The sequence below is a fragment of the Castor canadensis genome, chromosome 19, assembly GCF_047511655.1.
Source record: "Castor canadensis chromosome 19, mCasCan1.hap1v2, whole genome shotgun sequence".
NCBI classification, from domain to species: Eukaryota; Metazoa; Chordata; class Mammalia; order Rodentia; family Castoridae; genus Castor; species Castor canadensis.
Genome location: NC_133404.1, coordinates 26,348,583 through 26,373,973, shown reverse-complemented (window position 1 = coordinate 26,373,973; position 25,391 = coordinate 26,348,583). Strand labels below are relative to the sequence as shown.

General features: G+C 37.5%; 1 protein-coding gene across 6 annotated transcripts in view; it reads left to right on the top strand.

Annotated features, from left to right (window-relative positions):
- Window positions 1–25,391, top strand: part of LOC109674332 (neuronal acetylcholine receptor subunit alpha-7) — a 141,829-nt gene that overhangs the window by 7,216 nt on the left and 109,222 nt on the right. The window contains exon 3 of one of the 6 annotated variants that reach the window (XM_074061996.1): window positions 14,315–14,357. The exons of 4 other annotated variants lie outside the window; for them this stretch is intronic. The gene's annotated coding sequence lies outside the window, so the exon portion shown is untranslated. Of the gene's footprint in view, window positions 1–14,314; window positions 14,358–16,525; window positions 16,619–25,391 lie in introns of those variants that run through there. One more of the 6 variants, XM_074061997.1, reaches the window with a different exon arrangement.

Genomic DNA, 25,391 nt, shown 5'->3' with positions numbered 1-25,391 from the left:
AATTAATTCTTCATTTTAATTTGAATTTAATTTGCCTTTTCTCCCTGTAAGGTGGAAATTTAGCTTTTTGATTTTAGATATTTTTTCTTTTCCAATATATGAATTCAATGCTATACATTTCCCTCTAAGCACTGATTCCACCATATCTAGCAAATTTTGAAAAATTATGTCTTCATTTTCATTTAATTCTCTGTTTTGGAATTTTCCGGTTCTCTTTCGGTTACTGATTTGTAGTTTAATTCCATTGTGAACTGAGAGCACAGTGTGTTCTTGCCATTCTTTTAAGTTTGTTACAGCATGTTTTATGGGCTAGAATGCATTCTGTCTTGCTGAATGTTCCATATGCTATTGAGAAGAATGTGTATGATGAATAATCTATAGATATTGATTATATCCAGTTGATTTAAAATGTTGAGTTCAACTATGTCCTTCTGATTTTCTGCCTGCTGTAGCTATCTCTCTCCTTCCTCTTTCTCTTCCTTCTTTCTATCCTTTCTATCTTTTTTGTCTTTTTTTTTTTTGAAACAGAGTCTGGGGCTGGCCTCATACCCATAATCCTTCTGCTTCAGCTTCCCAAGTGCTGGGATTACAGGCAGACAACAACATGGCTGTCACATCTGTCCATTTCTAATAAAGGGGCATTGAAATATCCAACTGCGCTAGTGGATTCATCTGTTTCTCCTTACAGTTCTATCAGTTTTTGCCTCATGTATGTAGTTTGGTGCTCTGTTGTTCCGTACATACGTATTAAGTTTTATTGTGTCTTCTTGTAGAGTTGACCTCTTTTTCATTATGTAATTCCCATCTTTATTCCTAATAACTTTCCTGGTTTTGATTAGTGTTAGCATGGTGTATTTTTCTCATTCATGTACCTTTAATCTATATATGTCTTTATATTTAATGTGCTTTTCTTGTAGACAATATAGAGTCAGTTTTGTTTTTTGATCCACTTTGATTTCTCTCTTTTAATTGATACATTTAGATCATTGGAATTCAAAGTAATTTTTTTTTTCTTGGTGGTGCTGAGGTTTGAACTCAGGACTATATGTTTGCTAGACAGATGTTGACCACTTTTATGCTTTAGTAATTTTTCAGGTATGGACTTGTGTTTTTGCCCAGGGCAGCCTCCAACTGCAGTCATCTTACATACAGGCTTCTGCATAGCTGAGATTATAGATGTGCACCATCACACACACCTGAATTATTTGTTGACATGGGGGTCTTGCTAACAATTTCTTGCCTGGGTCGACTTCAAACTACAATCTTCAGATCGCAGCCTCCCATGTAGTTAGGATTACAGGTATAAGAAACCAGTAGTTGGCTTCATTTTACTTATTTCTAAAGAATTTCTTTTTTGATATTTCTTGCAAGGAAGTTCTACTGGTGAGAAATCCCCTCAATTTTTTGTTTGGATGATAAAGTCTTTATTTTTCTTTCACTATGAAGGATAAATTCTTAGAATACCCAGTTGGTGGGGCTTTGTTTTTTTTTCTCTTAACACTTCAAATACTGGATGGCACTTTTCCTAGCTTCCCTCATTTCTGAGGAGAAGTTGGATATAATTTTTATTTTTCTCCTATAAATAAGGATTTTTCCCTTATGGATTACTTCACAATTTTGTCTTTATCTTTGGTTTGAAAATAACATATATAGTGTTTGGGGGGCTTTTTGGGGAGAGAGGGGCATCTATCCTAGATTGTTGTATAGGTGGTTTTGTGTTTGTTATTAACTTGGGAAAATTATCAGTCATTAGTGTTTCAGATATTTCTTCTGTTCCTTTCTTTCTTTTCCTTTTTTTTTAATTTTTATTTTATTCATATGTGCATACAATGTTTGGGAAATTTCTCCCCCCTTCCCCACCTCCTCCCTTCTCCCCTGCCCCCTCCCTCTCCCCCCCACCCCCTTGCTACCCAGCAGAAACTATTTTGCCCTTATCTCTAATTTTGTTGAAGAGAGAGTATAAACAATAATAGGAAGGAACAAGGGTTTTTGCTGGTTGAGATAAGGATAGCTATACAGGGAGTTGACTCACATTAATTTCCTGTGCATGTGTGTTACCTTCTAAGTTAATTCTTCTTGATCTCACCTTTTCTCTAGTTCCTGGTCCCCTTCTCCTTTTGGCCTCAGTTGCTTTAAAGTATCTGCTTTAGTTTCTCTGTGTTGAGGGCAACAAATGCTATCTAGATATTTAGGTGTCTTGCCTATCCTCACCCCGCCCTTGTGTGCTCTCACTTTATCATGTGATCAAAGCCCAATCCCCTTTTGGTGTTTGCCGTTGATTTAATATCCTAATATGAGGGAGAACATATGATTTTTGGTCTTTTGGGCCAGGCTAACCTCACTCAGAATGATGTTCTCCAATTCCATCCATTTACCAGCGAATGATAACATTTCGTTCTTCTTCATGGCTGCATAAAATTCCATTGTGTATAGATACCACATTTCCTTAATCCATTCATTAGTAGTGGGGCATCTTGGCTGTTTCCATAACTTGGCTATTGTGAATAGTGCTGCAATAAACATGGGTGTGCAGGTGCCTCTGGAGTAACCTGTGTCACAGTCTTTTGGGTATATCCCCAAAGGTGGAATTGCTGGATCATATGGTAGATCAATGTTTAGCTTTTTAAGTAGCTTCCAAATTTTTTTCCAGAGTGGTTGTACTAGTTTACATTCACACCAGCAGTGTAAGAGAGTTCATTTTTCCCCCATCCTCGCCAATACCTGTTGTTAGTGGTGTTGCTAATGATGGCTATTCTAACAGGGGTGAGGAGGAATCTTAGTGTGGTTTTAATTTGCATTTCCTTTATTGCTAGAGATGGTGAGCATTTTTACATGTGTTTTTTGGCCATTTGATTTTCTTCTTTTGAGAAAGTTCTGTTTAGTTCACTTGCCCATTTCTTTATTGTTTCATTAATTTTGGGAGAATTTAGTTTTTTAAGTTCCATATATATTCTGGTTATCACTCCTTTGTCTGATGTATAGCTGGCAAATATTTTCTCCCACTCTATGGGTGGTGTCTTCAGTTTAGAGACCATTTCTTTTGTTGAGCAGAAGCCTTTTAGTTTTATGAGGTCCCATTTATCTATGCTATCTCTTAGTTGCTGTGCTGCTGGGGTTCCATTGAGAGAGTTCTTGCCTATACCTACTAACTCCAGAGTATTTCCTACTCTTTCCTGTACCAACTTTAGAGTTTGTGTTCTGATAGTAAGATCCTTGATCCATTTTGAGTTAATACTGGTATAGGGTGATATACATGGATCTAGTTTCAGTTTTTTGCAGACTGCTAACCAGTTTTCCCAGCAGTTTTTGTTGAAGAGGCTGCTATTTCTCCATCACATATTTTTAGCTCCTTTGTCAAAGACAAGTTGGTTATAGCTGTGTGGCTTCATATCCAGGTCCTCTATTTTGTTCCACTGGTCTTCATGTCTGTTTTTGTGCCAGTACCATGCTGTTTTTATCATTATTGCTTTGTAATATAGTTTGAAGTCAAGTATTGTGATACCTCCAGCATTGTTCTTTTGACTGAGTATTGCCTTGGCTATTCGTGGTCTCTTGTGTTTCCATATAAATTTAATGGTAGATTTTTCGATCTCTTTAATGAATGTCATTGGAATTTTGAGGGTAATTGCATTAAACATGTAGATTACTTTTGGGATTATAGACATTTTTACTTTGTTGATTCTACCAATCTATGAGCATGGAGATCGCTCCACTTTCTATAGTCTTCCTCAGTCTCTTTCTTCAAAGTTTATAGTATTCCTTGTAGAGGTCGTTCACATCTTTTGTTAGGTTTACACATAGGTATTTGATTTTTTTTGAGGCTATTGTAAATGGAATTGTTTTCATACATTCTTTTTCAGTTTGCTCATTGTTAGTGTATAGAAATGCTAATGATTTTTCTATGTTGATTTTATGTCCTGCTACCTTGCTATAGCTATTGATGGTGTCTAGGAGCTTTTGATTAGAGTTTTTTGGGTCTTTAAGGTATAGGAGCATGTCGTCTGCAAATAGGGTTATTTTGACAGTTTCTTTACCTATTTGTATTCCTCTTATTCCTTCTTCTTGCCTAATTGCTCTGGCTAGGAATTCCAGTACTATGTTAAATAAGAGTGGAGATAGTGGGCATCCTTGTCTAGTTCCTGATTTTAGAGGGAATGGTTTCAGTTTTTCTCCATTAAGTATAATGCAGGCTGTAGGTTTGTCATATATAGCTTTTATGATTTTGAGGTACTTTCCTTCTATTCCTAGTTTTCTTAGAGCTTTTATTATGAAATGGTGTTGGATCTTATCAAAGGCTTTTTCTGCATCTATTGAGATGATCAAGTGGTTTTTGTCTTTGCTTCTGTTAATGTGGTTTATTACATTTATTGATTTTTGTCTGTTGAACCACCCCTGAATTCCTGGGATGAAGCCTACTTGGTCGTGGTGAATAATCTTTTTGATGTGTTGTTGAATTCGGTTTGCCATTATTTTGTTGAGGATTTTTGCATCAATGTTCATTAAGGAGATCGGCGTATTGTTCTCCTTTTTAGAGGTGTCTTTGCCTGATTTTGGCAAAGACATTTTATGGCTTCATAAAGTGTGTTTGGCAGTTTTCCTTCCCTTTCTATTTTGTGGAACAGTTTAAGGAGTGTTGGTATCAGTTCTTCTCTAAAGGTCTGATAGAATTCAGCAGAGAATCGATCAGGTCCTGGACTTTTCTTTTTGGGGAGACTCTTGATTGCTGCTTCAATTTCATTTTGTGGTATAGATCTATTTCAGGTGATTAATTTCCTCTTGGTTCAGTTTTGGATGATCATATGTATCTAGAAATCTTTCCATTTCTTTAAGATTTTCGAATTTATTTGAATAAAGTTTCTCAAAGTAGTCTGATGCTTTCCTGGACTTCCAGGTGTTTGTTGTTGTCTCACCTTATGCATTCCTGATTCTACTAATTTGGGTTTTTTCTCTCCCATTTTAGTCAGGTTTGCTGGGATCTGTTGATCTTGTTTATTTTTTCAGAGAACCAACTTTTTGTTTCATTAATTCTTTGTATGTTTTTTTTGGTATCTATTTCATTCATTTTAGCTCTTATTGTTATTATTTCTCTCCTATTTATTTTGGGATTTGCTTGTTCTTGTTTTTCTAGGAGTTTGAGATGTATCATTAGGTCATTGTTTTGGGATCTTTCAGTCTTTTTAATATATGCACTCATGGCTATAAACTTTCCTCTCAGGACTGCCTTTGCTGTGTCCCATAGGTTCCGGTAGGTTGTGTTTTCATTTTCATTGACTTCCAGGAACTTTTTAATTTCCTCTTTTATTTAATCAATAACCCATTGTTCATTAAGCAATGAGTTATTCAGTTTCCAGCTGTTTGCATGTTTTTTGTGTTTACTTTTGTTGTTGAGTTCTAGTTTTATTGTATTGTGATCAGATGAAATGCATGGTATAATATCTATTTTCTCATATTTGATGAGGCTTGCTTTTTGCCCTAGGATTTGACCTATTTTGGAGAAGGTTCCGTGGGCTGCTGAGAAGAATGTATATTGTGTAGAAGTTGATGAAATGTTCTGTAGACATCAACTAGGTCCATTTGATCTATTGTATATTTTAGATCTAGGATTTATTTATTGATTTTTTGTTTGGGTGACCTAGCTATTGATGATAATGGGGTGTTAAATTCTCCCACAACCACTGTGTTGGAGTTTTATGTGCATTTAGGTCTTTCAGCGTATGTTTGATGAAATTGGGTGCATTGACATTGGGTGCATATAGGTTGATAATTATTATTTCCTTTTGGTCTATTTCCCCTTTTATTAGTATGGAATGTCCTTCTTTATCTTGTTTTATGAATGTAGGTTTGACTTCTACTTTATCAGAGATAAGTATTGCTACTCCTGCCGGTTTTGGTGGGCCAGTGGCTTGGTAAATCTTCTTCCAGCCTTTCATCCTAAGCCGATGCTAATTTCTGTCAGTGAGATGGGTCTCCTGTAAGCAACAAATTGTTTTATCTTCCTTTATAATCCAGTTCATAAAACGGTGCCTTTTGATGAGGGAATTAAGTCCATTAAGCGTTAGTACTGATAGGTATGTAGTGATTCCTGTCATTTAGTTGTCTAAGTTGTTTGAAGGTTTGATTGTGTGTACCTAAGTTGAGGTTACGCTCTACTTTATTGCTTTTTCTTTTCCTGTAGTTTGGTGCTGTCTCCCCTTTCATCGTTATGTCGGGTTTCACTTTCTGTGTGCAGAGTCCCTTGAAGAATCTTTTGTAGTGGAGGTTTTGTGGTCACATATTGTTTTAGTTTCTGCTTATCACAGAAAACTTTTATTGCTCCATCTATTTTGAATGATAGTTTTGCTGGGTAGAGTATCCTGGGGTTGATGTTATTTTCATTCAGTGCCCGGAAGATCTCACCCCACGCTCTTCTTGCTTTTAATGTATCTGTTGAGAAGTCTGCTGTGATTTTGATGGGTTTACCTTTGTATGTTACTTGTTTTTTCTCTCTTACAGCCTTCAATATTCTTTCTCTGGTCTCTGTATTTGTTGTTTTAATGATAATATACCATGGGGTAGTTCTATTTTGGTCTGGTTTGTTTGGTGTTCTGGAGGCATCCTGCATCTGTATGGGAATAGATTTCTCTAGATTTGGGAAATTTTCTGTTATTATTTTGTTGAATATATTATGCATTCCCTTTGCTTGCACCTCTTCTCCTTCTTCGATGCCCATGATTCTCAGTGAGTTCTTGCATTTTCCTTTCACAGGTCTTGAGTTGTTTAAGTAATAGTTCTTTGGTTTTTCCTTTAATTACTATTTCATCTTTGAGTTCTGAGATTCTGTCTTCTGTTTGTTCTGTTTTGCTGGATTGGCCTTCCATTTTGTTTTTCAATTCTGTTTCGTTCTTTTTTCTGAGGTTTTCCATATCCTGAGTCCCTTCCTCTATAATGTTGTCTATTTTCATCCTGAATTCATTTATCTCTTTATTAATCGTGTTCTTTGTTTTATTTTGGTGTTTTACAGTGCTTCTATGGTTTCTTTTATTTCTTCTTGTGCTTTTTCAAATTCTCTATTTTTGTTGTCTTGGAATTTCTTGAGTGTCTCCTGTCCATTTTGGTTGATCATATCCAGTATCATCTCTATAAAATTCTCATTGATTACCTGTATTATTTCTTCTTTTTGATAATTCTTGTGGTTTTCATTGGGTTCTTTGGCATAGTTTATCTTCATTTTGTTGGAGTCTGTGTCTGGGTATCTGTTTTCTTCATTTTCCTCTGGTTCCTGTACTAATTTTTTGCTGTGGGGAAACTGGTTTCCCTATTTTTTCTGTCTTCCTTTCATTGCCCTTGGTGTTGTTATTGTCCCTGTACTGTGTGCAATTAAGTATTTTCTCGCTTGTAATAATAACTATGATGATATTTAGAATGGAAGGATGAGAGGAGATGGAAAGCAAAGAAGTTAAAGAGAGAGGAAAAAACAAATAAACAAGTAGAAATAAAACAAACAAAAAGTTTCAAAGATAGTAAACAGGGAGTGATAGTGTACTAATCAACAGTAAGATGAACAGGCATTAGACAGAGAGAGGATTGAGAAAAAAAATTTTTTTAAATAAATAAATAAATAAATCTCCAAGTTCAAATGCAATAAAGTTTCAGTCTTAATAACTTTTGTGTTAGTCCCGTAGCCTCCAGTCCTGGAGATGGTGTCTCAGAAGTATTTCTGTCATTGTCTCATCAAAGGGGAGAAAAAACCAAACCAAACCAAAGAAAAGAAAACAAGAAAAACACCATAAATTGTCTCAAGTTCAAATGTAATACAGTTTCAGTATGTTTTTCAGCATTCAGGTGTAGTTCAGTTGTTGTCTCTTGACCACCACTGCTACAAGCTTTCCCCTTTCCAAGCACACTAGGGGAGGTGACTCCGCACCTTCTTTCTCCCACTGGCTTATTTATTTACAGTTCACGTAGGAAGTGGGCCTTCCCCCCTCTCCTGTGGAGTTTTCCTCCCACCACCACTTTTACAAGCTTTCCTGCTCCTGGTTGCTGGGCGTGTGCCGCAGCTCCTGGTTGCTGGGCGTGTGCCGCAGCTCCTGCCTTCTCCGCCTGGCTTGTTTATTTACAGTTCCATGAGGGATTTCCCCTCCCCCCCTCTTCAGCACTCAGGGCGCCCCGCCCTGTTTGCTATGTGTCTTTTTTGTCATTATTGCTTATTATTCAGTTTTTTTTTTTCTCTTTTCCCTGGGTGAGGGTCGGTCTGTCCAGGGGGCTATGCTGATCTGGCCCAGGGTTGTCTGTGGGAGTACCTCATGCCGCTTAGCTCACCTTGTGGTCTGCATCTTCCCAAGCGGTCTGGGCACTAGTGTCTGGTGGTGGGGGGGGAGCCTTCCTGGTTTCTCCATTTAACATGAAATGGGGAAGCTATGCTCGCGCTGGGGGTGTGGAGGAGTCAGAGTTTTGCCTCTTCTGGGTGGTTTTTCCTGTAAGGTGTGTCTCCAGCATCTCTCCAAGATTTTACTTTAGGAAGCAGGCTTTCTGCTTCCACCCTCTAGCCGCCATCTCGGAATCCCCTCTTCTCCTCCTTTTTATGTCTTCATTACACATGTATTATACCTCCTCTAGTTGGCCTACAGTACTGGGATATTCTGTTCCACTGATATTTCTTTCAGTCTTTGTTCTCTTTGCTTTTTCATTTGCAAAAATTCTGTTGATACATCCTGAGACCCAAAGACTGTTTCATTAGTGGCTTCTAGTAGGTTAGTAAGCCTGTGAAAAGCATTCTTCAGTTTTGTTTGTGCATTTGAGCTCTAGCACCTCTTTTTGGTTCTTTGTTAGAACTTTCGTCTGTATACTCATCCATCTGTTCTTGCATGCAGTCTACATAGTGTGTTAATCACAGTTGTTTTTAATTTGTGGTCTGATAACTCCAACATTCCTGCCTTGTCAGGCTCTAGAACTTGTTCTGTCTCTTTCAAATTGTGTCCTTTGCCTTTTAGTTTATCTTGTAATATTTTCTCATAGTCAGACATGATGTACTAGGGGAAGCAAGTGCATAATAGGCCTTACAGATGTGGTGAAATATGGGAGGAAGAGAAGCCATTGTCCTATGACCATATGGCCGAAGTCTTATGGTCAGGTCTGGGTATTAGGTAAGCCTGTGCCTCTGAACTGTGAACATCACCACTGTTTCTCAGTCATTTTCTCCCTGGTTATGTGAGACAGGATGGCTAAAGATGACTGGAATTGGTGTTTCCCTTCCTGCAAGCTGGTTCATTTTCCCTTAGGGCAGGCCTTGTTAAGGTGTACTGCAAAATGGTTCCTTTCCCCTTCTCCCTCTTGCTGGAAGCAAGACAGGGACTTTTATCTGATCTTTACCCAGGGAACCTGGTCAGGTTCCTGGTAAATCCAGTATTGTGGGGGTTGGAGGAACTCTGTGACATGTTCCCTCTGGAATTTTTAGCTCTCGGAGTTGTCTGCACTGAGTTTTTGGTAATTCATCATTTACAGCCAGGTTTTCCTGCCTTGTAGTGATTCCAACAGTGGCTTTTACTCTGGGTGTCCGCTCTGGGAAACCCTGCATTCTTCTGTCTGTCTCTAATCATGGGGGCAGCTGCACTGTGTCCTCCCCATCTCATGGACCCAGAAAGAATTGTTCATTTCAGTCTGTTCAGTTTTTTTATTTGTTGTTAGGACACAGTGCTGACTTCCAAGCTCAATACATGCAGAACCAAAAACCTGACCTAATAATGTTTATATAAGTGACATTTCTTAAAATTACAAAGAACCAGATTAATTAATTAATACAGTAAACTGAATTAAGTTATAAAAGGACTGTGAGGAGGAGCAGGGGAAATCACCCACTGCACCACTTTCCAAGGCTTTCTGGTGCACTTTGAGCTATCTTATTCTTGTTTATATGTGTGGAGAGAAATATTTAAAAATTAAAGTGGTGAGACACCATATATAGTACCTTAATCAATATTAACCAGCATTAATTTTAAAGTGATGAAAATAGGCCAAGTAGTAAACAACTGTAAATTTTAAAATAAAATTCTTTTCTTTCCCCATTATTATGTAACTCACCATCAATGTGTATTCAATCTTGATTCCTGTTTTTAAGTTTAGAAAGCATTTAAAATTGTTTTATTTAAATGATTCATGACATCTCTTGTAAGTAGTACATAGCTAGAGTTTTAAAAATTCCTTTGATAATATTTGTCTTTTGGTTGTCTTAATGTGATTAATAATAGAATTGGGCTTAAATCTGACTTCATTTCTTGCTTCCATCTGCCCTGTCTTGTCTATATTTATTTTTCTCTCCTTTCTTAAATTCTTTGAGATTAATTACTCATTTTAAATGATTCCAGTTTTCCTGCCTCTTAGATTGTTAGTCATATGCCTTTCTTTTCTTCTTATTGTGATGTAGAGAATCCAGCAGGAATCCTTGACTAATGAAAGTATGATGAAGGTCACAGCCCTTTCTGTACAATGTGAGGGTGTTAGAATACTTTAATTCCATGTAGACTTCAATTTCACAATTTCAACTTATGTGCTATTATTGCCATATATTTTATTTCTCTCTATATTTTTAAACTTCATGAGGTTATTATTATTTTCTACACTGACATAGCCTTTTAGGGTGACATTTACATTTCTGGTATTTTTATTCCTTCCTGAATCTTCTAACTTCCTCCTGAGGTCTTTTTTCTTCTATCCTTTAGTATTCTCTTCCATATGGGTCTAGAATTGGCAAAAATCTCTCCACCTTTTATTTTTCTTTAAATATAATTATAATGATTTTCATTTTTGAGTAAGAATTCAGAGATAGGAAATCTGGGTTGACAGTTTCTTCCAGTACTTTGGACCTACCACCCCATTGCCTCTCAGGAGGTCAGCTCTCTACCTTGTTACCCCCTTAATATTACATGCTCTGTTCTTATTTTCTTTGACTGCTTTCAAAATTTAATTTTTTAATTTTGATTTTCAGCAGTTTTATTAGGCTATGCATAGAGGATTTTGTTCGCTTGGTTTACCTGCTAAAGATTCATAACTCCCTCTTTTATTTATTTATTTTTTTTGTTGAGCTGAGTTGGGGTACATTGTGGCATTTACAAAAGTCCTTACAATATATCAAATATATCATACTTGAATTCCATCCCTCCACCAATCTCCTTTATCCTCCTTTCCCACCATTCCTGGAATAATTACAAAAGGAATAATTTTTCCATTTACATAACTGTATACACAGTATTTGCACTATGTTCACCCTCCTACATTCTTTCTCTGCCTCCTCCTACCCCCCACCTCCCACTGGTACCAACACCCCCAGGCAGGACAAAAGAAAACAGTTAAGAAGGTGAATATGGTTGATGCACTCTCTGTACAAGAATGAATACAAAATTTTTAAACCTGTTGAAATCACCATAAGAAGGGACTAAAGGAGAATGAAGAAAAATAGAGGAAATGAACCAATTTGAATTATAATACATACATACATACATACATGGAAATGTGACAAGAAATTCCCTGTGTAGTTATCTTAAACAAACAAAAATGTCAAGATTGCCTCTTGAATTTGTTCCTTGGTTTTTTCATAAGTTCTAGAAAATTGTCACTTAGTTATTTATTCGAATGTAGCTTCCTCTCCATTTTCCTGTTTGCAGTGGGGACTCCATTTGGCCCAGTGATTCTTGCCCAGGAACTGCTTTGCTCCCGAGGGGATGTTTAACAGCATCTTGATACACTATTGGCTGTCACAGCTGGAAGGAGGGGGCCACTGGCATTTACTGGGAAGAGACCAGGGATGCTGTTGAATATCTTAAAGTACGTAGGACAGCCCCCCCATAGCAAGGCTGTATCTTGCCCCAAGTACCCCCAGTGCAACATTGGAAACTGCTGTGATCCCAGTGTTTCATGTTCTTGTCTGTACTTTTCATCATCATCTCCATGCTTCACTCTGGCTGTTATCAATTATCAGCCACAGATCTCTTCTTTTGTCTATCAATTTCTTTTCCCATCTACTGACTTACCTTAATCCATATAGGGGTTAAGAAAATGAGAAACCAGACTTCCATCCTGGTAAGGACTGGTTCTTGTGTATATATTCTGGGGTGTAAATCTAGAGAACTTAATGAAATTGTTTTTTTCTTTTCAGTGAGCTCTAAACTCCTGTTTTGCCCTATGTGCTCTTGACTCTGTCAAGGTCTCATTTCCTAAAATTTTAGCTTCTTAGGAATGTTTTAATGAGTCCATATACAACTCTGGAAGAGTGACTAAATCCCATTGTTCTCGTATGGTCCTCTCCACCCCCCACCCTGACCTTTTCTATGATTCCTTGTACCCTGTTAGCTTCTGGGGCCTTCAAACACATGACTTTACATTTCCTGCAGGTTTGCTACTTATTCTCACTTAAGGTCTAGTGAGGACCACCTAGTTGATAATTGCTGAAACACTAAGTTAAAACTTGTTTATAATGCTCCTTTATAATTGGTCTGTATTTATTGTGGTAGAAATTGTATCCTTCTCAAACCTGTTTATGGTTCTAGGAACATAAACCTACAAAATTCTTTTACCGTTATAGACTGAGAATTATGGGCACTTTTACTAAAGGAGTCATTCTTGTAAATAATACTTTTCATGACTGTCTCTGAAGGTATTCTCCAGAGAGTTCAGCTCTCAGCCGTCCTGTTTCATCCCTGACATGCAGTTAAAGAAAGAGAAATAGTCTTGTCATGGAGGGACGCCAGTGAAAATCTCTGCTCTCTTACTGATTTATTTTAAAAATCAGGATAAGATAGTGTTTTACAGAGAAGAAAAAAGGTCTCTTTTTTTTTTTCTTTTGGTGCTGGGAATTAAACCCAGGGCCTCACTGAGCTAAAACCCCAGTCCTCATTTGGTGTCTTCTAATACTAGTTCCTATGCTGTCCATTTCAGCAATATTCTTACTCATAATCAATACCAGCTATTGTAGCAAAAGTAGTTCCAAAAGTTTTGTAAAATAGTGTGTTTGTGTCTGTATTACCCAGACCTAGTACCTCAGCTCTCACTGTTCAATCCATACATGTGGGTGTATCACAAAACAAAACATAAAATACATTATTCAGATTCCAAAATATCAAGTTGGAAGTTACAACAGACGTCTTGGATCAGAGCTGCTGGCAAACCAAAATAATTAATTGAAACTAACATGAATTTAAAAAAGGGTTTATACAAAAATCTGGTATAATTGGTTAGAAATCAGCAGAGGATGGGTAGTGGAAAAGGCGTGGTCTGGGTGTGAGGCTGACCATGGCTGGGCAGGTGCAGCTGACCCGTCTCCTTTGCAGGTAGCAGAGGGAAGAGGTTAGAGACTTACAGTTGTCCTGGTTAACTAATGCCACTGTGAGAGATGCTCAATGTGGGACATTCAATTTTGAATCACTGAAAGCAAATTGTCCATAAAGATTCCTGTCTTATGCAAACAAAAATGTCTTTTATCAAAAACGGAGAACAGGAAGGTAAAACAGGTCCTGTGTGGGGGTTGGCACCAGTGGGAGCAGTGAGGATATAAGGAGAAAATGCAGGCGTGTGAATATAGTGGAAATATTATATAGTCAGGTATGAAAATGGAAAAATGAAATCTGTTGAAACCATTCCAGGAATCTGGAGTGGGGGATGGTGGAATAAAGGAGAATTGTGGAGGGGGTGAATTCAACTATGATATATTGTGAGAACTTTTATAAATGTCACAATGTACCCCTAATATGATAATAAAAACAAAGAAAAAAATAAAGGAAGAAGACTAGTTTGCTTAATTTTGTTATGCGAAGGCAAGTGGGATAGTGGCTTTCAAGTTGGGTTCAAGTTTTAGAATTGTATGATGCATTTCTAAGCTAAGGTATCTGCTCTAAGAAGCCTACACATAGAATAAATTATGTTTGGGCATTTCAATTAGGCTAAAGCTGCTTACTGATTGAGTGTATTTGATTAAATTCAAATGGGTAAAATCTTCAATTGCAATCACTAGTCAGAAAACATTATTTTGCTGTGTTCTCTATGAAGATGTTTCATTGACATTTGAAATGACCATTGACCCACCAGGTAGCTCATAGATGCAAGCTTCTTTTGGAAGTTATTCCTTAATCCTCTTTTAAAACTTTGAATTGTAGTATAATAGACATGCACAGATATGGAGCTGTATCAAAACCAACTCAACAGGTTGTCACAAAGAGACCCTCCTATGGTATCGCCACCCAACACAGTCCTTCCCTCCTCCAGAGCACAGTTGTTAGTCTGATGTCAAATACAAGAGTATTAGTCTTACCCTTTTCTAAAATTTCTTTAAATTTCTGTTTTTTTGCAGTATATTTGTCACTCTGTTACTGCCCCAGTCTGGAATACTATATGTAAGCATATCATATGAATTCTTTTTTATCTGCCTGTTTTACTCAGTTTATTTTTGTAAGTCACTCAAGTTGTTGCCTGTGCCCTACTTGATTCATTTTTATTGTACAACATGATTTCTTATTATATTTATGGATGTTTGCATTGTTTCTAGGTTTCCTCTATTATGACAAATACTGCTATGAATATTCTTTTAACTGTTTCTTTGAGATTTACATCCATATTTCTAAAGTACTGTTATTAGCACTTTTTGGTTTGGAGTTATGTCTAACGTCTAAAAGCATCCTAATTCTGAAGGTGAGGATTTACTTCTCTGCTCGCTCCCCACCACAGGTAGTTATTACACTTTCTAGACTCTTCCCACATTTCCCCCAAGAAACTCTGTAATCAGTTTGGGTTAAATTAATCTACAGGGCTTATATTAAAGTCTATGGAATCACTATTCACTTCCAAACAATATGGTGGAGTTTGGTTCTCTAGAGTTAATGCTATTCTCTTTTGCACGTGTGGGTAGCAATGTCAGTTTCTCTCCTTCTGTTCAGGACACATCTGGATTTCTTGCTTTTGCATTCTTAGAGATGTCTTTTGATGCACTTTCTTATCCTTCTGCTTGAAACAGAAATTGATTGTGCCCTAGGTCTGTCCTACCATTGTCAAACTGGTACTTTCTTTTACTATTGCCTTCTATCAACAATTCTGACACCAGTGGGCGTTTTACAATCCATGTCAGCTCTGAAAGGACCCAGTTCCCAGTGAGCATCAGATCCTACAGATGAAAGTGCAGACTTTCCAACAAGACTGTGTTTCTCTCTGCATAAGGGTTTGCATTTCTCTTTGGTCTATACATTTAAGTGGGCTTGTTGTGTTATAGGCTGATGTGTTTTTTTGTTTAACATTTCCAGATGAAGCCTAACTGATTTTCAAAATAGTACCAGTTAGCATTCCCACCAGCAGTGTATAAAAGCTCTTGTTGCCATACATGTTAACACTTGGTATTTTTGGTCTTTTTCTCTCCATACTAGGGTTTGAACTCATGGCCTCACGTTTGCTAGCAGACACTCTACTGCCCTCAGTCTTTTAAATTTACCATTCCTGGCTCAGGAATGTAGATGACTGTAGAGCACTTGCCTGGCATGCTCAGGCCTGCGTTCTATCCCCAGCACCCCAAAATGAATGAATACATGTACAATTCTGGTGGGAAAGGAGTGATATTTCCTTGTGATTTTAATTAGCAGTTCCCTGATTACTAATAAGGTTAAGCACAATTTCGTTTTTAAGTTTTCCTTTTGGATATATTCATTTGAGGAGTATCTTTTCCTATCTTGCATACTTTCATTGTGTTGCTTTGTTTTTTCCTTGTTGACTTTTATGAGTTTTCTATACTATGAATATGCACCCTTTTTGTCTTTGTTTTGTGTGGCTATCACAGGATACTTGATTCTGAGTGATTTATAAAAAATAGAAATTTATTTCTTACTCCTGCAGTTAGGGTATTAATCCTTTTGTGAAGGTGGAACCCCCTAACTTAAATACCATCACAAAAGTAAATTTCAGTATGAATTTTGGAGAGGACAAACAGTCAAACCACAGCAGTCTGTCATATGTTTTGTAAAACTCTTCTCAGACTTCTTTTGTTTTGTTGGAGCTGGCATTTGAACTTAAGGCCTCACACTTGCTAAGTAGGTGCTCTTTGCTTGAGCCACCCTGCCAGCTCTCCTCACAGATTTTGGCTTCTTGTTTTCTTTTAAAATGTTCTTTCTGTTCTCTTCTATAAACTTTTACTGGAGTGTAATACATTTATAGATTAATGGTATTTTTTAATGAGCAGAAATTTCTAATTTTAGTGTTGGCCCAATTTATAAATCTTTTCTTCTATGTTTAGTGCAAATGGTGTCATGTTTTAAAAGTCCCCATCTCAAGTTCATGAAGATATCTTCCTATATTTTCTTTTTCTTTCTTTCTTTCTTTCTTTTATTTTTCCCATTTTCTTCTTCCTCCTTGCCACCCTCATGCTTCTTCTTCTTTTCTGGATAGAACCCAGAATGTCACACCTGCTGTAACACTGACTACACCTCAAGCTCAGTTCTGTTTTTTTAGTACTTGGTGTTAACTCAGGGACTTGCCTGTGCTATACAAGTGCTCCACACACTCATTCCTTTTTCTTTTAGTCTGTTTTTCAGATAGTGTCTCATGCTTTTGCCCCAGCTGATCTTGAACTGCAGTCCTTCTACCAATACTCCCACGTAGCTGGGATTACAAGCAGGTACTAGTATGTCTGATTTGTTGAGGTACAGTGTAGAGTCTTACTAACTTATTTCCTAGGCTGGCCAATATATCAATTATATATTTTTAGAGGGTTTTTGTTGTTACCTTTCTTATTTATAGACATAATCCACCTAGAATTTTGTGTGTGCATGTGTGTGTGTAATGTATATCATTTTTAAGCAGTTTTAAAGAAATGTTGACTGATGATTGATTCTGGTTTTCAAGAGTAATGAATTATCGTTAGTGCATGATTATTGAAGTGCATCACATTTGGACATCATATTATCTACTATGTCTGTGTCCAATTATATAACAGTTTGTAATATGTAGAAAAATATTGGCTGTGGTAGCTTTTAATATTGAAAAATGTCGAAATGGTACACATTATTTACAGAGCTAACAGTGAAGAAGGGTTTACAAGAAGCCTTGGCCCTTGTCCTAAGATTTCCTATGGGAAGACAGCTACTCAAGCTGGGTATGATGGCTCAACACTGTAATCCTAGCTACTTGGGAGATGGAGGTTGGGAACACCAAGGTTCGAGGCCAGCCTGGACAAAAGATTCATGAGACTCCATCTCTGTCAATAAAAGCTGGGTGTGGTGGTGAGTGTGTGTCATTCCAACAATGTGGAAAGTGTAAATAGGAGGATCACAATCCAGGCAGACCCAAGCATAAATGAGGTATCATATCTCAAAAATAAGCAATCAAAAAGGGTCAGGGCCATGACTCAAGTGGTAGAGTGCCTGCTATTAAGCTCAAGTCCCTGAGTTAAAATCACAGTACTGCAAAAAAAAAAAAAAGACAGTTACCACCTCTGTTACTCATTGTTACTCTTATTTTATTATTTGGTTCATACTTTTATAACTTTGATTAAAATATCAAACCTTGTAGACTCATAAGATTAAAATGCTTTCATTTGAGTATTTTCCGTAGAGATAGTCTTATTTTTAGGAGTGAATTTGTTTAAAAAACACTTTAGACAAATTAAATTTAGCAAGTTTATTGACACAAAGAACAATTCATGAATTGGAGCACTCAGAATCAGAAGAGGTTCAGAGAGCTCCAACCACTAGTGAGCTTTTATAGGCCAAATGTGGAAGTAAAGCTGATTGGCTACAGCTAGCTGATTATGTTAGTTGGGCATAGTCTGATCAGTGATTGGCTGAATTCTGGCTGCTTATGATTGACTGAAACTTAGTTGTTTGTTACACTCTTAAACTGGATTTCAGTTTGTTTCTTAGATTTATTACATTTCCATTTGTTAACTAAGAAATAATAGTATAGAGGCAGCAGTAAAACAATATGGACTCTTGCTAATTTAATTTAAATAACTTGTTTATAAGGAATGGCAGTGTGTCCCTCAATGTAGGGTCCGATAATGAAGCTTGGAGGCTCATGAAGGAGATGGAGATAGTTTTGTCTTATTTTTGATACTTATAGTCTGACTCTGAAGGAAAATCAAACTAAAATTTTCCAAAGTGTCTTAGGATATCTGAACCTGTATAATTTCTACAAAAAAAAAAAAAGAAAAAACAGAAAAAGTAAGATTATTCTTAATTAGGCAATAAAGTTTTTAGTGTGTTTAACTTGAAAAAATTTGACAGTTGTAGCTTTTTAAAATTTTTTTTTATTTTATTCACATGTGCATACATTGGGTCATTTCTCTCCCCTTCCCCCTACCCTTACCTTACCCCCCCTACACCCTCCCTTACCCCCCCTTACCCCTCACTACCACATACCTTCCTTGTATGTTCTCGCTTTATCATATGATCAAAGTCCAATTCCCTTGTTGTGTTTGCCCTTGATCTAATGTCTGCATATGAGGGCGAACATATGATTTTTGGTCTTTTTGGGCCTGGCTACTTCACTCAGAATGATGTTCTCCAATTCCATCCATTTACCTGCGAATGATAACATTTCGTTTTTCTTCATGGCTGCATAAAATTCCATTGTGTGTAAATACCACATTTCCTTAATCCATTCGTCAGTGGTGGGGCATCTTGGTTGTTTCCATAACTTGGCTATGTGAATAGTGCCGCAATAAACATGGGTGTGCAGGTGCCTCTGGAGTAACCTGAGTCACATTCATTTGAGTATATCCCCAGGAGTGGTATTGCTGGATCATATGGTAGATCTATGTTTAGATTTTTAAGAAGCCTCCAAATTGTTTTTCAAGGTGGTTGTACTAGTTTACATTCCCAACAGCAGTGTAAGAGGGTTCCTTTTTCCCCCCACATCCTCACCAACACCTGTTGCTAGTGGTGTTGCTGATGATGGCTATTCTAACAGGGGTGAGGTGGAATCTTAGTGTGGTTTTAATTTGCATTTGCTTTATTGCTAGGGATGGTGAGCATTTTTTCATGTGTTTTTTGGCCATTTGAATTTCTTCTTTTGAGAAAGTTCTATTTAGTTCACTTGCCCATTTCTTTATTGGTTCATTAATTTTGGGAGAATTTAGATTTTTGAGTTCCCTATATATTCTGGTTATCAGTTCTTTGTCTGATGTGTAGCTGGCAAATATTTTCTCCCACTCTGTGGGTGGTCTCTTCAGTTTAGAGACCATTTCTTTTGTTGTGCAGAAGCTTTTTAGTTTTATGAAGTCCCATTTATCTATGCTATCTCTTAGTTCCTGAGCTGCTGGGGTTCCATTGAGAGAGTTCTTGCCTATACCTATTAGTTCCAAAGTATTTCTTACTCTTTCCTGTACCAACTTTAGAGTTTGTGGTCTGATATTAAGATCCTTGATCCATTTTGAGTTAATACTGGTATAGGGTGATAAACATGGATCTAGTTTCAGTTTTTTGCAGACTGCTAACTAGTTTTCCCAGCAGTTTTTTGTTGAAGAGGCTGCTATTTCTCCATTGCATATTTTTAGCTCCTTTGTCAAAGATAAGTTGCTTATAGTTGTGTGGCTTCATATCTGGGTCCTCTATTCTGTTCCACTGGTCTTCATGTCTGTTTTTGTGCCAGTACCATGCTGTTTTTATTGTTATTGCTTTGTAATATAGTTTGAAGTCAGGTATCGTGATACCTCCAGCGTTGTTCTTTTGACTAAGTATTGCCTTGGCTATTTGTGGCTTCCTGTGTTTCCATATAAATATAATGGTAGATTTTTCGATCTCTTAATGAATGTCATTGGGATTTTGGTGAGAATTGCATTAATCTTGTAGATTACTTTTGGGAATATAGACATTTTTACTATGTTGATTCTACCAATCCATGAGCATGGGAGATCTCTCCACTTTCTGTAGTCTTTCTCAATCTCTTTCTTCAGAAGTTTATAGTATTCCTTGTAGAGGTTGTTCACATCCTTTGTTAATTTTACACCTAGGTATTTGATTTTTTTGAGGCTATTGTAAATGGAATTGTTTTCATATATCCTTTCTCAGTTTGTTTATTATTAGTGTATAAAAATGCTAATGATTTTTCTATGTTGATTTTATATGCTGCTACCTTGCTATAGCTGTTGATGGTGTCTAGGAGCTTTTGAGTAGAGTTTTTTGGGTCTTCAAGATATAGGATCATATTGTCTGCAAACAGGGATATTTTGACAGTTTCTTTACCTATTTGTATTCCTTTTATTCCTTCTTCTTGCCTAATTGCTCTGGCTAGGAATTCCAGTACTATGTTGAATAGGACTGGAGATAGTGGGCATCCTTGTGTAGTTCCTGATTTTAGGTTAATGGTTTCAGTTTTTCACTGTTAAGTATAATGCTGACTGTAGGTTTGTCATATATAGCTTTTAAAATGTCGAGGAACTTTCCTTCTATTCCTAGTTTTCTTAGAGCTTTTATCATGAAATGGTGTTGGATCTTATCAAAGGCTTTTTCTGCATCTATTGAGATGATCACGTGGTTTTTGTCTTTGCTTCTGTTAATGTGGTTTATTACATTTATTGATTTTTTTATGTTGAACCACCTCTGCATTCCTGGGTTGAAGCCTACTTGGTTGTGGTGAATGATCTTTTTGATGTGTTGTTGAATTCAGTTTGCCATTATTTTATTGAGGATTTTTGCATCAATGTTCATTAAGGCGATTGGCCTATAGTTCTCCTTTTTGAGGTGTCTTTGCTGGTTTTGGGATAAGTTTATTACTGGCTTTGTACAATGTGTTAGGCAGTTTTCCTTCACTTTGTATTTTGTGGAACTGTTTAAGGAGGATTGGTATTAGTTCTTCTTTAAAGGTCTGATAGAACTCAGCAGAGAATCCATCAGGTCCTGGACTTTTCTTTTTAGGGAGAGTGGATTGCTGCTTCAATTTCATTTTGTGTTATAGATCTATTCAGGTGATTAATATCCTCTTGGTTCAGTTTTGGATGATCATACGTATCTAGAAATCTGTCCATTTCTTTCGTGTTTATACCATGCTTCTATGATTTCTTTTATTTTTTCTTATTCTTTCTCAATTTCTCTATTTTTGTTGTCTTGGAATTTCTTGAGTGTCTCCTGTACATTTTGGTTGACCATATCCAGTATCATCTCTATAAAATTCTTATTGATTACTTGGAGGATTTCATCTTTCAGATTATTCTTGTGGGATTCATTGGGTTCTTTGGCATAGTTTATCTTTATTTTGTTGGTGTCTGGATTTGAGTATCTGTTGTCTTCATTTCCCTCTGGTTCCTGTACTAAATTTTTGCTGTGGAGAAACTGGTTTCCCTGTTTCTTCTGTCTTCCCGTTATTGCCCTTGGTATTGTTACTGTCCCTGCATTGTGTGCAATTCAGTATTTTCTAGCTTGTAATAATAACAATGGTGATATTTAGGATGAAGGGTGAGAGGGAAAGCAAAGAAGGTAAAGAAAAAGGGAATAACAAATAAACAAACAAGTTTAAAAAAACCAACCAAACAAAAAAAACCATGTCAAGGATATAAACAGGGAGAGATAGTGTACTAATCAACAGTAAGGTAAACAGGCATTATAGAGACAGAGAGAGGATTAAAAAGTAAAGATTAATAAAAAAATTTAAAAAAATCTCCAAGTTCAAATGCAATAAAATTTCAGTCTTAATAATTTTGGTGTTAGTGCCTCAGCCTCCAATCCTGGAGATGGTGTCTCAGAACTAGTTCTGTCATTGTTTCATCAAAAGGAAAAACAAAAAAGCAAAAAAAATACCCAAAACACAACAAAGTGTCCAAAGTTCAGATGCAATACAGTTTCAGTAAGTTTTTCAGCATGCAGGTGTAGTTCGGTTGTTGTCACATCAAAGAAGAGATTAAAAAAGAGAGTCTGGAGACAGCTTCATGAATGTCTATCTGAGGCTGCGACTCACCTGCCCGCTGCTGTCAGCCTGCTGTTGCTGGAGGTTTTATTTATGCAGATCTCAGGGGTGAGCTTCACACTCACCTGGCCCAGCAGGCTTTGTTTACTAGAGTTCTCCTGTGCACAACCGCCACTGCTACAAGCTTTCCCCTTTCCAAGCACACTGGGGGAGGTGGCAGTGCACCAGGTTTCTCAGGCCTGCATGTTTATTTAGTGTTCACGTGGGAAGTGACACTTCCCCCCCCTCCTGTGGAGTTTTCCTCCACCACCACTTTTACAAGGTTTCCTGCTCCTGGTTGCTGGATGTGTGCCGCTGCTCCTTCATTTCTGGCTGGCTTGTTTATTTACAGTTCCATGAGGGATTGCCCCTACCCCCTCTTCGGCACTCAAGGTGCCCCACCCTCTTTGCTATGTGTCTTTTTTATCGTTATTGTTTATTATTCAGTTTGTTTTTTTCTTTTTTCCCTGGGTGGGCGTTGGTCTGTCCAGGGGGCTATGCTGAGCTGGCCCCGGGTTGTTTGTGGGAGTACTGCGTGCTGCTTAGCTCACCTGGTGGTCTGCTTCTCTCAAGAAGGTTAGGAGCTGGCGTCTGGTGGTGTGAGAGCCCTTTGGTTTCTCCGTTTAACATGAAGTGGGGATGCTATGCGTGGGCTGGTGGTGTGGTGGTGTTGGTGTTTTATCTTTTCTTGGTGTTCTCCAGCATCTCTCCAAGATTTTACTTTAGGAAGCATGCTTTTTGCTTCCTCCCTCTAGTCGCCATCTTGGAATCCTCCTCCCGTTGTAGCTTATATGTTAAATAGTTTTAAAAATGAAACCACCCAGGGCTGGGGATGTAGTTCAGTGGTAGACCACTTAACTAGCATGTGCAAGGTCCTGGGTTTGATCCCTAGCACTGAAAAAAAAAAATACTTGATTAAGAGCTTTAATAAAAGGCTCCCTTAAAACCACATTTAAGCACTTCTTTATAAAGTTTTCTTTTTAATACAAAATGAGTTACTTTTAAGTTTTTCATCAAATGTATTTGTGACCGGATCCTTTAGGACAGCATTTTATATTTGCGTAAGATATCTGTAGATTAATGGTCAGTAATATTTCTTGTTTGGAAATGAAAGCATAAGAAGTATGTTGATAAAATAGACAAAATTCATAGTCTTAATATTTGCAAACATTCAGATGTTTATGGGTAACCATAGTTTGGTTTTGAAATGTCCCTCAATGATCACTAGCCTGTAGCACCATTGGGAGGTAGAGGAACCTTCATGGAGTGGTGTCTTTTGGGAGGAATTAGTTCATGGAGGGGAGCGGACCCTTGAGAGGGACTTTGGGACCCTGATCCCCTTTATCCCTCTGCTTGCTTCCTAGCTACCATTGGTGAGCAGACTTCCTCTGCCTGGCACTTCTGTCATGATGTATATGTGCCACCCCAGGTCCAAAGCAACTGGGCCACCCAACCATGGAGTAAAATCTCTGAAACCATAAGCCAAAATAAACCTTTCCTCCTTTAAGTTGATTGTCTCTGGTATTTTGTTACAGTAATGGAAAACAGTCTAACACAATGCTTATTTTTAGGGTCACAACCCTGAAGTTAGTATTTTTTAGATTAGGTAAAAAAAGCAGAAAGCAGGTATTTTTTAAGTTAGGTATGTTGTAAGCAGACTGGAATACTTCAGGCAGAGATCAATCCACATATGCTTTTGGGATTTCCCTGTGTGTTTTGCAAGTCTAGACTTAAGTAGACCTTGCATGTACTGAACTTGGCCCCAGGTATGAGAGGCATTGAGCTCAGTTTTCCAAACATGGTGTTGAGTATCAACAGCTGAAGATGCCACACAGCTGCTAAGAATTGCTCCTCTCTTCCTTTCCCTGTGAGAAAGACAGGGCGATTTGGACTCTCCATCCTGTTGTGTGCATGGAACAATTAATGCAAAGACTGTGATCCAGGGCAGTACTTTGACAGTAACCAGCAGGCATGCATTAAAACAGCAGTAGACAGATGGCATCTTCATTGTTTCTGACAGGGAAAATTATGGGCTGTAGATTAAAGTGCAAACTAGAAAGGAATATTCATGGCAGGAAATGTTTCCTTCCAGTGGTATTTTGCATCAGTGAGGAGCAGGTGGTCACTGATGTATTAGCACAAAGGCAGCTCTGTTCTGGATCCCTGGGTTTTTCCAAATATCACTGAATTAGAAAGAATTAGAAAAGAGTACTTTTAGTGTGCTTGAAACTTAAGTCTCAGATACAGGAAATGAAGAGCAAGATGAGATGCATTGTGTACCTTTGTCTGGGATGGGAAGATTGCACCTATTTCACACAAATACCACTCTTTGGGAGAAAATGAGACTCCTTCTGACTTCATTACTTACTCTGCTAGAAAATCTGGAAAGGTCTGTGAGTCAGGATAAGCTTGGATTCAGGCTTGTCACCCCTGTGTGTAGGTAACTTTTTTGGGTCACTGTGGGCATATATCTCATTGTTTGTATTTAAGAACCACAAAGTAATAATCTATGTGTCCATAAACCTGAAAGTTTCCACATACTTTCACATACTTTTTTCTCTTTGATGGTAATGTAAGGTAGTGTCACATTATTGTGACCATTTTCTCTAGGCAGAAAATATTTAGGACACTGAATCCAGTTTCCAAAAGCAATCTACATGTTCAAAGCACAATTCCCACCAAAATCCCAATGACATTCATCACAGACATTGAAAAAATCAACACTGAAGTTCATTTGGAAACACAAAAGACCACGGATAACCAATGCAATACTCAGCAAAAGGAGCAACTCTGGAGATATTACAATACCTGACTTCAAACTATAACTACAGAGCCATAGCAATAAAAACAGCATGGTACTGGCACAAGAACAGATACAAAGCCAGTGGAACAGAATAGAGGATATGAGTCCTCACAACCACAGCTGTCTAATTCTTGACAAAGGTGCCAAAAAACATATGATGGAGAAAAGACAGCCTTTTCAACAAATGTTTCTGGGAAAACTGGATCTCTGCCTGCAGAAAACTAAAACTAGATCCATGTTTGTCACCTTGTTCAAGTATCAACTCAAAGTGGATTAAGGACCTTAATATCAGACCTGAAACCTTGAGGCTAGTACTGGAAAGAGCAGGGAATACACTGCAAGCAATAGGTATAGGCAAGGACTTCTCAGTAGAACACAAGTGGGCTCAGCAAATAAGAGAAATGGGAATACAAATAATACAAATGGGAATACAGGAAATTAAATAGCTTCTATACAACAAAAGAAATGGTCTCTCCATTGAAGGGACCATCACAGAATGGGAGAAAGTCTTTGCTAGCTATACAAGGGACTGATAACCAGAATATACAGGAAGCTCAAAAAATTAAACTTTCCTAAAATAAGTGACCCAATAAGGAAATGGGCAACTGAACTGAACAGAAGTTTTTCAAAAAAAGAAATCCAAATGGCTAAAAAACACATGAAAAAATGCTCACTGTTCCTGGTCATTAAGGAAATGCAAATCAAAACC